Source organism: Ovis canadensis, chromosome 18 (genome assembly GCF_042477335.2).
Source record: "Ovis canadensis isolate MfBH-ARS-UI-01 breed Bighorn chromosome 18, ARS-UI_OviCan_v2, whole genome shotgun sequence".
NCBI classification, from domain to species: Eukaryota; Metazoa; Chordata; class Mammalia; order Artiodactyla; family Bovidae; genus Ovis; species Ovis canadensis.
This window is the reverse complement of record NC_091262.1, coordinates 58,634,418-58,646,155: the sequence shown is the minus strand read 5'-3', so window position 1 is coordinate 58,646,155 and position 11,738 is coordinate 58,634,418.

Sequence of the window (11,738 nt, the reverse complement as noted above, 5' to 3'; positions counted from 1 at the left end):
GGACATTCCTCCTACATGGAATAAGACTCTCACTCAGGAAATTTAACGGTAATGCACTAGTAGAATCTGATACACAGTCCATATTAAAATATTTTCATTTGTCCCAACAATATCCTTTGTAGGTTTTTTTTTCTTTTAATCTAGATATCAAAAAGAATAAAAAGGAAAAAAGACCACACATTGCATTTAATTGTCATCCATTCACTCTGAAATCTAAAAACCTTTCCCCTTTGGAGCTAGAACTATTGTTTTCCTCTTAATTTTTATTTACAGCAGTGGGCCTCTTGACTAAATGCAGAAATTTGTCATCTTCATTTTTGGCCTATGTACTCCTTGAAAAAGTGACTGGTACTGAATGTAATCCCACTGTTTTTCAGATCTTAGCTTTAAACCATATTGAAATAGAATGATACCTGTTAACAGCAGCTATATGATGACAAGTCTGGGTGGAAAAGGAATGGGGTATTCAGCTTGGGGCATGTTCAGGTCAAAGAACTGATAGAACAGGAAGGTGACAAGACCAGCAGGCCATGACTGGAGTTAGGAACCTGACTCTCTCCCTAGGGAAAGTGAAGAGAGTCACAGAGGAGTGAGGGGGAGCCACAGGATGGTGACTTTCCTAGGGGACAGACCTTTCTAAACCCTGGAAGACTTCCAGGCCAGAGAAACAGCAAAGTACGCTGGAGACCCAGAAGAACCGGGGGTGGGGAGAGTGGGGGGTGCCCAGGTAATGAGGAGAAACAGTGAATCCCACCCCTGAGCTGCGCATGGTTTTAAATTCACATTAGTTCTCTAGAAGAGGGGCCTTGGGACCTAGACCTATGCCAGCTGGAGTCAGATCAGGTAACCTTCTGAAGGGGGAAGGTAGAGGGCAGGCTAGAGGTGCAAAATCCCAGATCTTCAGATCTCCTGAGGCAGAACTCCTTCAGGTAAGGAAAACGGGAGAAAGAACCCAGAATAATCATTAGGAAGAGAAGTTGCCGATGAGACTGTGAAGGGACAAGTGGGAGGACGAAGGCTAATTCAGTTGGGATGGCCAGGGAACAGTGGAAAGAATCCGTGTCCCTGACAACACTGATCCACTGAGCTAACCAACTCCTAAGCCGCCCCACCTCTGGACTTCTTGCTACGTAAAACAATAAACTTTTGTACTTTTAAAAACAAGAGGCCACCTTAAATTAATGAATTAAGAAGTTATCTGAAAAGGATATTTTCCAAGAAGTCTTGAGAACCAAAAGAATAAAGATATCAAATAAGTGAACATAGTCGCAGTGACTACAGCAAATCCATTCAGCTTGTTGGCTAGATCTTATGCATATGATTACCTGGAAAAATTGTGAAGAACAAACCTATCAACTCAATGATTTTAGAAGGATTAGAGAGAAAACCAGTAAAGGCAGGTGAAAGGAAAGTCTGCTCTGTAGGCAGTTTCTTAAAACATATACACACAAGTATATACGTGTATGTGCAATGCATATGTATATAAACACGTGAGTGTATATACTAATATATATGGACAAAATGTGCCCCACACAGGAGGCACTGCTGAATACAGAAGCATTCCAGGTAATTCAAGTGGGGGAGAACAAGAGAAAGTAGGATACTCACTACTAAATGTTGAAAAGAGGTTTGAGGTGCTCTTGCTACCTAACAAGGAAATTTGTACCAGAATAACTAGAATAAATAGAGCTTCCACAATGCACCAGCTTTAATAAGGCTGCAAAGCAGTGTGAGTAATAGAAGAGAGGGAAGTGTCCTGACTCTGTTCCTGTTGTCGAGTTTCTCCACTGTAAACTCTGCAGATACTGAATCACCAGGGAGAGGTTATTCAACCCTCTCTGCGTCTAAAATTTAACCCCATTGTACTTCAGTTTCCTGGCACAAACCTTACTTTAAAGTTGTTTGTAGGACCGTGAATGAATTTAACAGACTGTAAATTTAACCCTAAAAATATGTAACCTTATTTCCTCCAATTTAGTGTGGAAAAAAAATCTGTGCTGCAGTTGGGAAGAAAGGGAGAAAGAAACATGTTTTCACCCTTTTCACCTTCAAATTAAGAGCGTGATTGTTGACATGGAACACCCACCGTTCATTTAGAAGCTGTTGTATTGACTACTACTTTCCTGTTCCTCGGATCTGCTCATCTGAAGGGGTGGTGCTGATGGGGATTCGAACAGCTGCACATTTCCAACATAGTATTCCCTAAATGGTGTCAAATGACTGGGAATGAAGTTTTGGTGACTGGATGATTTATTCACTTAGTCATCGTTGTTCCGTCAGGGGAAACAATAAGAGGCTTTTGTTTGTGCTTCTGAGTGTAGGGTGTGAGGGATGAAGAGAAGAGAATAGCCATATAATGAAACTTTGGTCCTCTTTCTCCCTCTCTCAAAAGAGGTCTTTATCTTCAAATTACTATAAATATATCATAAAAAGAGAACATATACTGCATTGTGGCCCCTTCTACATTGTTTTTTCACATTTTCCTGGAAAGGTTCTTTTTTTCCTTCTCTGTTAAAAATACTGCAAAAAATACTGCATGAATATGTTCAAATCATAAAATATTCAAACATTACAGAAATAACAGAGGGAAAAATAAGTCTCCCTTCACTGCCCTTGCCCAACCCCAACCCCCCTCTCCCAACAGTCAGCCCCTACAAAAAAAAAGTTCTTTCTTTGTTTCTTTTTTTTTTTTTAACCTTTATTACCCTGGTTTGGGGGGAGTTTCATAACAACAGACGGTATATTCAGCCAACAGGCAAATTCCTAAATACAAACAACCAGGAATCACTGAAAGTGAACCTCCCTGTGAAATATAGTCCCAGAAAGTGCCAGGGAAATTCGTGGCAGAGTGGCTGAACGCAGACCAGAGTCCCCGAGTGAAAAGGCTCCCAGGGCCAGAAACATCTGGGTTTGCTTCTCCCCCTGCCACTAGCTAGCTGGATGTCTTTGAGCATCTTTGTTTCTCCAGCTGTAAGGTAGGCTGGACAACAGGAGTCCGAAATGAAGCTTATGGCCAGGAAACACCTAGCAAGTGCCTGACCTATGCTAGATCTTTGGCAAAAATAGTTTTCCTCCCAATTCCAGAGGAACTTTGGTACATCTAAAGCACATGTTATTTCTGGTGACATTCTAGTTTCATCTGCATGTTTGTGGGGAAGTTATAATCCTATTTGTGCACTGTTTATAAAAGGTGAAAAAAGAGCATGCTTTGTTGCCCTTCCAAACTGCTTGGAGTGCATCAGTGTTTTTACAGGTTAATTAAAGGCTGGCACAGAAATACATCTGCATTGGACTTAGGTTCAGGCAATGGATGTGGATTCAGGCAAGAGTGTTCAGGATTATGAAATCCTGATAATCATGTGTAAGTTATCTCTGGAAATCCTGTATCATAAAAATAATTCAAAGACAAATTTGAGTAACTGGGGAACACTGATGCAAGAACATTGGATTTAATTTTAAAAATTATTTGTGTAATGTTAAGACGGCTATCACCGACTCAATGGACGTGAGTTCCAGTGAACTCAGGGAGTTGGTGATGGACAGGGAGGCCTGGGGTGCTGCAATTCATGGGGTCGCAAACAGTCGGACACTACTAAGCGACTGAACTGAACTGAACTGAAGACGGGGTATTTGGGAGTTCATAATTTTTTATTTTCATCACACACACACACTCAAAACTCAGCAGTCATCCAACAGGCAAGCTCATAATAAGGTGAAAAGTAACTTGCAAAAGGTAGAAGATAAGGCTTTTGGCAATTCTGGGGCTTTTTCTGCAGTCTTTGAAGGTTAGAGTGCCCTCTACTGGTTACTATCTAGAAAGACAGGCAGCTAATAGTTCACAGAGCACTCAAAATTTTTGGAAACATGGAAATACAATGCTTAATCTCCGTATATTTCCTATTGAATGATCTTTTTTTCCTAAAGGCTTATCATCTGAAAAAGAGAGAGCAGTGAATTTTTTTGTTCCAACTTGATTTCTTAGTCAGAAATACCATATTAAGTAAGTAAGTGTCAGTTGCTCAGTCGTGTCCGACTTTGCAACCCCATGGACTGTAGCTCTCCAGGCTCCTCTGTCCATGAGATTCTTTTTTTTTTTTTTTTTAATTTTAAAATCTTTAATTCTTACATGCGTTCCCAAACATGAACCCCCCTCCCACCTCCCTCCCCATAACATCTCTCTGGGTCATCCCCATGCACCAGCCCCAAGCATGCTGTATCCTGCGTCAGACATAGACTGGCGATTCAATTCTTACATGATAGTATACATGTTAGAATGCCATTCTCCCAAATCATCCCACCCTCTCCCTCTCCCTCTGAGTCCAAAAGTCCATTATACACATCTGTGTCTTTTTTCCTGTCTTGCATACAGGGTTGTCATTGCCATCTTCCTAAATTCCATATATATGTGTTAGTATACTGTATTGGTGTTTTTCTTTCTGGCTTACTTCACTCTGTATAATCGGCTCCAGTTTCATCCATCTCATCAGAACTGATTCAAATGAATTCTTTTTAACGGCTGAGTAATACTCCATTGTGTATATGTACCACAGCTTTCTTATCCATTCATCTGCTGATGGACATCTAGGTTGTTTCCATGTGTCTCTTTCAATTCTGGTTTCCTTGGTATGTATGCCCAGCAGTGGGATTGCTGGGTCATAAGGTAGTTCTATTTGCAATTTTTTAAGGAATCTCCACACTGTTCTCCATAGTGGCTGTACTAGTTTGCATCCCCACCAACAGTGTAGGAGGGTTCCCTTTTCTCCGCACCCTCTCCAGCATTTATTGCTTGCAGATTTTTGGATCTCGGACATTCTGACTGGTGTGAAGTGGAGTCCATGAGATTCTGTGAGCAAGAATATAAATTTTGTCTGTTGGATCCTAAGTTTTAAAGTAATCAGCATTTCAGAAGAAAGATTAAATGGAGTAAAGTGGCCCCCAAATATTTAAAACTAGATTTTCCATTCAAAAAATATATTTTGTTGCTGGGTATACAGTTTCTAGTATACACTAGTCTCTCTGTACTAAATTTTCAATTTCCTGTAAATCTATGATTATTTCAAAATGAAAAGTTGGGGAAAAGAATCTAATGAGTTTACTTTGCAGCTTTAAATCATGTGAGTGTTTTTTGAGCTTGTTGAACTGTAATGGAAAGAAAATAACAAAGATTAAAAATGTGCATGAGTTGAAATTTTGACTTTTCTGTGCTTTTTCTTGCCCTGCTCTCCTTTTCTTGCCCTACACTTCCTGGCTACTGGCCAGGAAGGGTGGCCTTTGCCGATAGTCCCTGAGGAACCTGCAAGAGAAATCTAGCCAGAACAGGAATGTGCATGCTCGTCAGGCAGAGCAAACCATATTGCCCGTGTGAATTAGCTTACTGCTTTTCATTCATGTATTTAAAAGCAGAATTCTTAACTTCTAATGCAGTGTGACCCAGAACTCACCCACTTTTCATCCATGCATTAACTTATTCCACAGCTATTGAGCACCTATTATGTACTGCACACTATATGTCATGAATATATGTTGCTTCTACCAAATAGGGGTCTAAAATTTAATCACATTCCTTTTAAAATCAAAACAGCACACAAACACATGCACACACCAGTCTCAGGAAAATCCTTTCTTCCTTCCCTCTGCAAAGTTCCTCTGTGTTACAAATCCATGAACACCAGAGGGCTAAAACTCATGCTGGGACCCAGTCCTGCACTTAACTTGCCTACTGGTCTCTACTGGGAGTGTGGGCGTGGGAAATCAGATTTGGACAGCTTCTACCACCCTGGAAACATTGCCCGATTGTCCTGCACCACAGATACCTGCAGTGGCTTCTAGAAAAGTGACGGTGGATGTTCGTTTCCACCCAGTGTTATCGCATACAGATAAGACTTCCACGCTTTGTGACAGAAAGGGTGCTGCACTCTTGGTGTGTTCATCCCTCAGTTGTGTCCGACTCTTTGTGACCCCATGGACTGTAGCCTTCCAGGCTCCTCTGTCCCTGAAATTTCCCAGGCAAGAATACTGGAGTGGGTTGCCATTTCCTTTTCTAGGAGATCTTCCTGTCCCAGGGATTGAACCTGGGTCTCCTGCATTGGCAGGCAGTTTCTTTACCACTAAGCCACTAGGGAAGTCTGTTACTGTACACAGAGGGCAGAAATCCCAAACTGTTCTTTAAACACACACATATGTCAAAGCCCACTTTTCCCTAGAGGACTGGCAGCAGGAATACCCAGTTTTGCATCCATAACCTGAGAAATCTCCAGAGCAAAGTAGCCTGTCCTTGATCTGGACTCCTCAGTCACATCCTTGGTTATCTTGTTCCACGTAAAGCTTACAGCACAGCTGCCCTGGTTGGAGCAGGGGCTCTGTCTCTGTCTACCTTTTTCTCTTTGCATCTCTCCCCTCCCAAGCTAGTGGACATTGAGGTACCTCTGTGAAGCTGTGGGGTTTTGTGAAATGCAAATTGAAAACTGCTGATCTATTTAAAAACTCTTACTTTATTGAAAAATGAGGCCCAGAAATGTTGTAAACTGCTGATCTAGAATTCAAACTGAGATCTCATTTCAAACCTCTTGCTCTTCCTGTTGCTTTGTGTTGTTTCTCTTGTATCTCTATGAAGCTTTATTTGTCGTAGGTCCCATTCCCTCCGAGCTCAGCCTTAGGTAGTTATATATTGAAAAGCAATCTCATAATATATAATTGGGTGTTTATGGCCAATCATAGCTCAGTAAATTGCTTCTATCAAGGAGTATCTGTCAAAGTCCCAGGAGAAAACAGATGGCACACTCAAATTAGGATAATTCAAGGTGGGTTTAATAAAGGTACTATTTACACAAGTACGTGTAGTGTGTAAGGAGAGACCACAAGGGACAGCAGTCCCAAGGGTATTCCCACCCCTACTCCCAGAAGGATGCAGGGAGTGAGCAGATTCTCTAGAGACACATGGAGCGTGCCAGAAGAGGAGCTGTGACCTTTGGTCATGGGACCCAAGCTGCCCAAGGTGACCTTTCAGGCTTGAAGTTGGGTAGTTATAACAGCACCTCCTGGGCCTAAGAGTGAGCTCTTATCTTCCACTTGGAATGAATTGTCAGAGGAGACACAAGTGCTAATGAAGCAAGAGACACTTTTGGAAAGAGGTGCCCAGGCGGAGAATAGTAAGGTAACAGAACCGAGGAGAACTGCTCTGCCACGTGGCTCTAAGTCTCAGGTTTAATGGTAATTTGGTTAGTTTCCAGTTGTCTCTGGCCAATCATTCTGACTCAGAGTCCTTCCTGGTGGCACATGGATTGCTCAGCCAAGGTGGATTCCAGGAGAAGGATTCTGGGAGGTTGGTAGGACATGTGCGCTAGAGTCTCCTCTCTTGTTTTGACCTTTCCAGAATTCTTCCAGTTGGTGGTAGCTTGTTAGTTCCACATTCCTTACCAAGATCTCCTGTTGTAAGATAACTCACGTGAGTGTCTGCTTCCTGTGGTGCCTGGCCAGGGCAGGTGGTTTCAGTCAGTGGTTCCCTGAACAGCTTCACTGTCCTCTCTTCCTCTGATCTCTCCCAGGGATCGTCGTTGGTTAAACCCAACTAGAAGTCAAAGGCACTGAACTAGTCTGTAGGGATCAGCCAGCCTATTATAGAGCAGGCCTAAGGTGGGTGTAGAGTGAACCTAGGAGCAGTGGAAAATCTTTTACTACAAGGTGCTGAAATAAAATTCACATTTTATGGCAAGACAAGAAAAATTTAAATTTTTAAATAAAATTTTTCTTTGCCTGTTTGGGCCGCTAGCCTCTCCTTCAGTGCATGTTGTATATCTGCTTTAACCAGTTCTCTTTAGGAGATAAAATTCCTTCTGAAAGTCATAAAGGCTCACAGCTCCTTAGGAGATAACCTTCCTTCTTAACCTTGTAAGGGGCCAAGAGCCATGTGTAAATCTGGATTGTGTAAACTGTCAATTGACTATAGCCCTTTGTCTTAAAGACTTATATCACTGTACTTTGACCTCTAAAGAAGGAGCTAGTCCTCGGAACTTCTGAAAGACTGTTTACCAGGTTATAATCCTCAGGTTGGCAGCAGTACGATTTTCCATTTCTTTCTTGTATCTACTATTAATTACTAAATTGTATGTGACCTTTCTTGTTGACATATGTGACAAAGGGCACATACAATTTAGTAAGGGACTCTTGGAGTCGTCTAATGATGATTCACTGTGATGTTGTCATTTATACTCAGAAATAGATATTTGGTCTTATCCTTGTTTCTAGCACAGAGCTCCTAAAACCCTTGGAATTTCCCAAGTGAAGACAATGACCAAGGTGTCTTTTGTGACGGAGTGGTGACTTTCAGGCTGCACCTCAGATTGAAGGCAGTAGGCCAAGAGAACCAACCAAGTAATAAGAAGATTGGAACTTTCAGTCCCATGCCTCCATTTCCAGGGGAGAGGAGAGCTACAGTGGCCAATGATTTAATCAATCATGCCTGTGTAATGAAGATTCTGTAAAAACCCAAAAGGATGGGATTTGGAGAGCTTCTACATTGGTGAACCATAATGTTTTCACATGCCAAACTGTGCTGGGCCCCAAGCTCCATGGGGACAGAAGCTCCTTTGTTTAGGACCTCCCCCTATATATTTCTATTATCTGGCTGTTGATTCCAACCCTTTAATATCCTTTGTAATAAACCAGTAATCCAGTGAGTAAACTGGTTTGAGTTCCCCGAGTCACTCTAGAAAATTAATCGCACCCCAGGAGGGAGTCATGGAAACCTCTAATTTCTAGCTGTTGGGTCAGAAGCACAGGTAACTATCTGATTGGCATCTGAAGTAGGGGCAGTCTTGCAGGATGGAGCCCTCAATCCATGGGATCTGATGATATTTGGATAGTGTCAGAATTGAGTTTAATTTTAGGACACTCAACTGGTGTCAGAGATTTGCTTAGTGTGGAGAAAAAACCCACCCATCAGAGTTAGTGCTAGAATCATGCTTATCTAATAATGGGATCCCAGAATATGGAAAAACAAAGGAAAAGCAGTCACTGGAAGGGAGCTTTCCAAGTGCCCTGAACTACACAACCTGAGATGAACCTTACTGTGATATGTGCTCTATATTTCTTTGAAATGATTCAAACACAGGGATTTTTTTTTTTTTTTTTTGCCACACCCGCAGCTTGCAGGAACTTAGTTCTCTGGCCAGAGATCAAACCCAGGGCCACGGCAATGAAAGCACCAAGTCTTAACCACTGGACCACCAGGGAATTCCCCACAGGGATTTTAAAAGATTTTTAAATTTTTACTCAACTATAGTTGATTTACAATGTTGTGTTAATTTCTGCTATATAGCAGAGTGACATATATATATATGCTGCTGCTGCTGCTGCTGCTAAGTCACTTCAGTCGTGTCTGACTCTGTGAGACCCCATAGACGGCAGCCCACCAGGCTCCCCCGTCCCTGGGATTCTCCAGGCAAGAACACTGGAGTGGGTTGCCATTTCCTCCTCCAATGCGTGCGAGTGAAGTCGCTCAGTCGTGTCCGACTCTTAGCGACCCCATGGACTGCAGCCTACCAGGCTTCTCTGTCCCTGGGATTTTCCAGGCAAGAGTACTGGCTTGGGGTGCCATTGCCTTGTCCGATATATATATATACACACACACATATTTATATATATATTCTTTTTCATATCATTTTCCATTATGGTTCGTCACAAGATACTGAATATAGTTGCCTGTGCTAGATAGTTCAGTTCAGTTCAGTCGCTCAGTCGTGTCTGGCTCTTTGCGACCCCATGAATCGCAGCACACCAGGCCTCCCTGTCCATCACCAACTCCCAGAGTTCACTCAGACTCACGTCCATCGAGTCAATAATGCCATCCAGCCATCTCATCCTCTGTCGTCCCCTTCTCCTCCTGCCCCCAATCCCTCCCAGCATCAGAGTCTTTTCCAATGAGTCAACTCTTCACATGAGGTGGCCAAAGTACTGGAGTTTCAGCTTTAGCATCATTCCTTCCAAAGAAATCCCAGGGTTGATCTCCTTCAGAATGGACTGGTTGGATCTCCTTGCAGCCCAAGAAACTCTCAAGAGTCTTCTCCAACACCACAGTTCAAAAGCATCAATTCTTCGGCACTCAGCCTTCTTCACAGTCCAACTCTCACATCCATACATGACTACTGGAAAAACCATAGCCTTGACAAGACGGACCTTAGTCGGCAAAGTAATGTCTCTGCTTTTGAATATGCTATCTAAGGTTGGTCATAACTTTTCTTCCAAGGAGTAAGCGTCTTTTAATTTCATGGGTAAAATCACCATCTGCAGTGATTTTGGGGCCCAAAAAATAGTCTGACACTGTTTCCACTGTTTCCCCATCTATTTCCCATGGAGTGATGGGACCGGATGCCATGATCTTCGTTTTCTGAATGTTGAGCTTTAAGCCAACTTTTTCACTCTCCTCTTTCACTTTCATCAAGAGGCCTTTTAGTTCCTCTTCACTTTCTGCCATAAGGGTGGTGTTATCTGCATATCTGAGGTTATTGATATTTCTCCTGGCAATCTTGATTCCAACTTGTGCTTCTTCCAGTCCAGCGTTTCTCATGATGTACTCTGCATAGAAGTTAAATAAGCAGGGTGACAATATACAGCCTTGACGTACTCCTTTTCCTATGTGCTAGATAGTAGGACTTGTTTATCCATTCTGCATATAATAGTTTGCATCTGCTAATCCCAAACTCCCAACCCATCCCTCTCCTGCCCCACCTCCCCCTTGGGAACTACAGATCTGTTTTCTATGTCTGTGAGTCTGTTTCTGTTTCATAGATAAGTTCATTTATGTCATATTTTAGATTCCACATATAAGTGATATCATATGGTATTTCTTTCTGACTTACTTCACTTAGTATGATAGTCTCTAGGTCCATCCGTGTTGCTTCAGATGGCATTATTTCATTCTTTTTATGGCTGAGTAGTATCCCATTGTGTGTGTGTGTGTATATATATATATATATATACTACAGTATATACCACAGCTGCTTTTGCATTCATTCTGTCAGTGAACATTTAAGTGTTTCCATGTCTTGGTTATTGTGACTAGCGCTGCTATGAACATAAAGGTCCATGTATCTTTTTAAATTATATGCCCAGGAGTAGGATTGCTGGATCATATGACAATTCTATTTTTAGCTTTTTGAAGAACCTCCATACTATTTTCCATAGTGACGGCACCAACTTACATTTCTACCAACAGTGTAGAAAGGGTCCCTTTTCTCCACACCCTCTCCAGCCTTTGTTATTTGTAGACTTTTTAATGATGGCTACCAGTGTGAGGTGGTATCTCATTAGAGTTTTGAATTTGCATTTCTCTAATGATTAGCGATGTTGAGCATCTTTTCCTGTGTCTGTTGGCCATCTGTATGTCTTCTTTGGAGAAATGTCTTTTTAGATCTGCCCATTTTTCGATTAGGTTGCTTTGTGTTTGTTTGTTTGTTTTTTAATTGATTTGCATGAGCTCAAACGGGGGCTTCCCTAGTGGTTCAGATAGTAAAGAATCTGCCTGCAGTGCAGGAGACACAGGTTCAATCCCTGAGTCTCGAAGATCCCCTGGAGAAGGGAATGGCAGCCCACTCCAGTATTCTTGCCTGGAGAACTCCACGGACAGAGGAGTTTGGCAGGCTGCAGTCCATGGGGTCACAAAAAGTCAGATACAACTGAGCGACTGACACTTTCACTTTTCTTTTCATGAGCTCAAACATGGTTTTTAAGCAGAAGTGTTA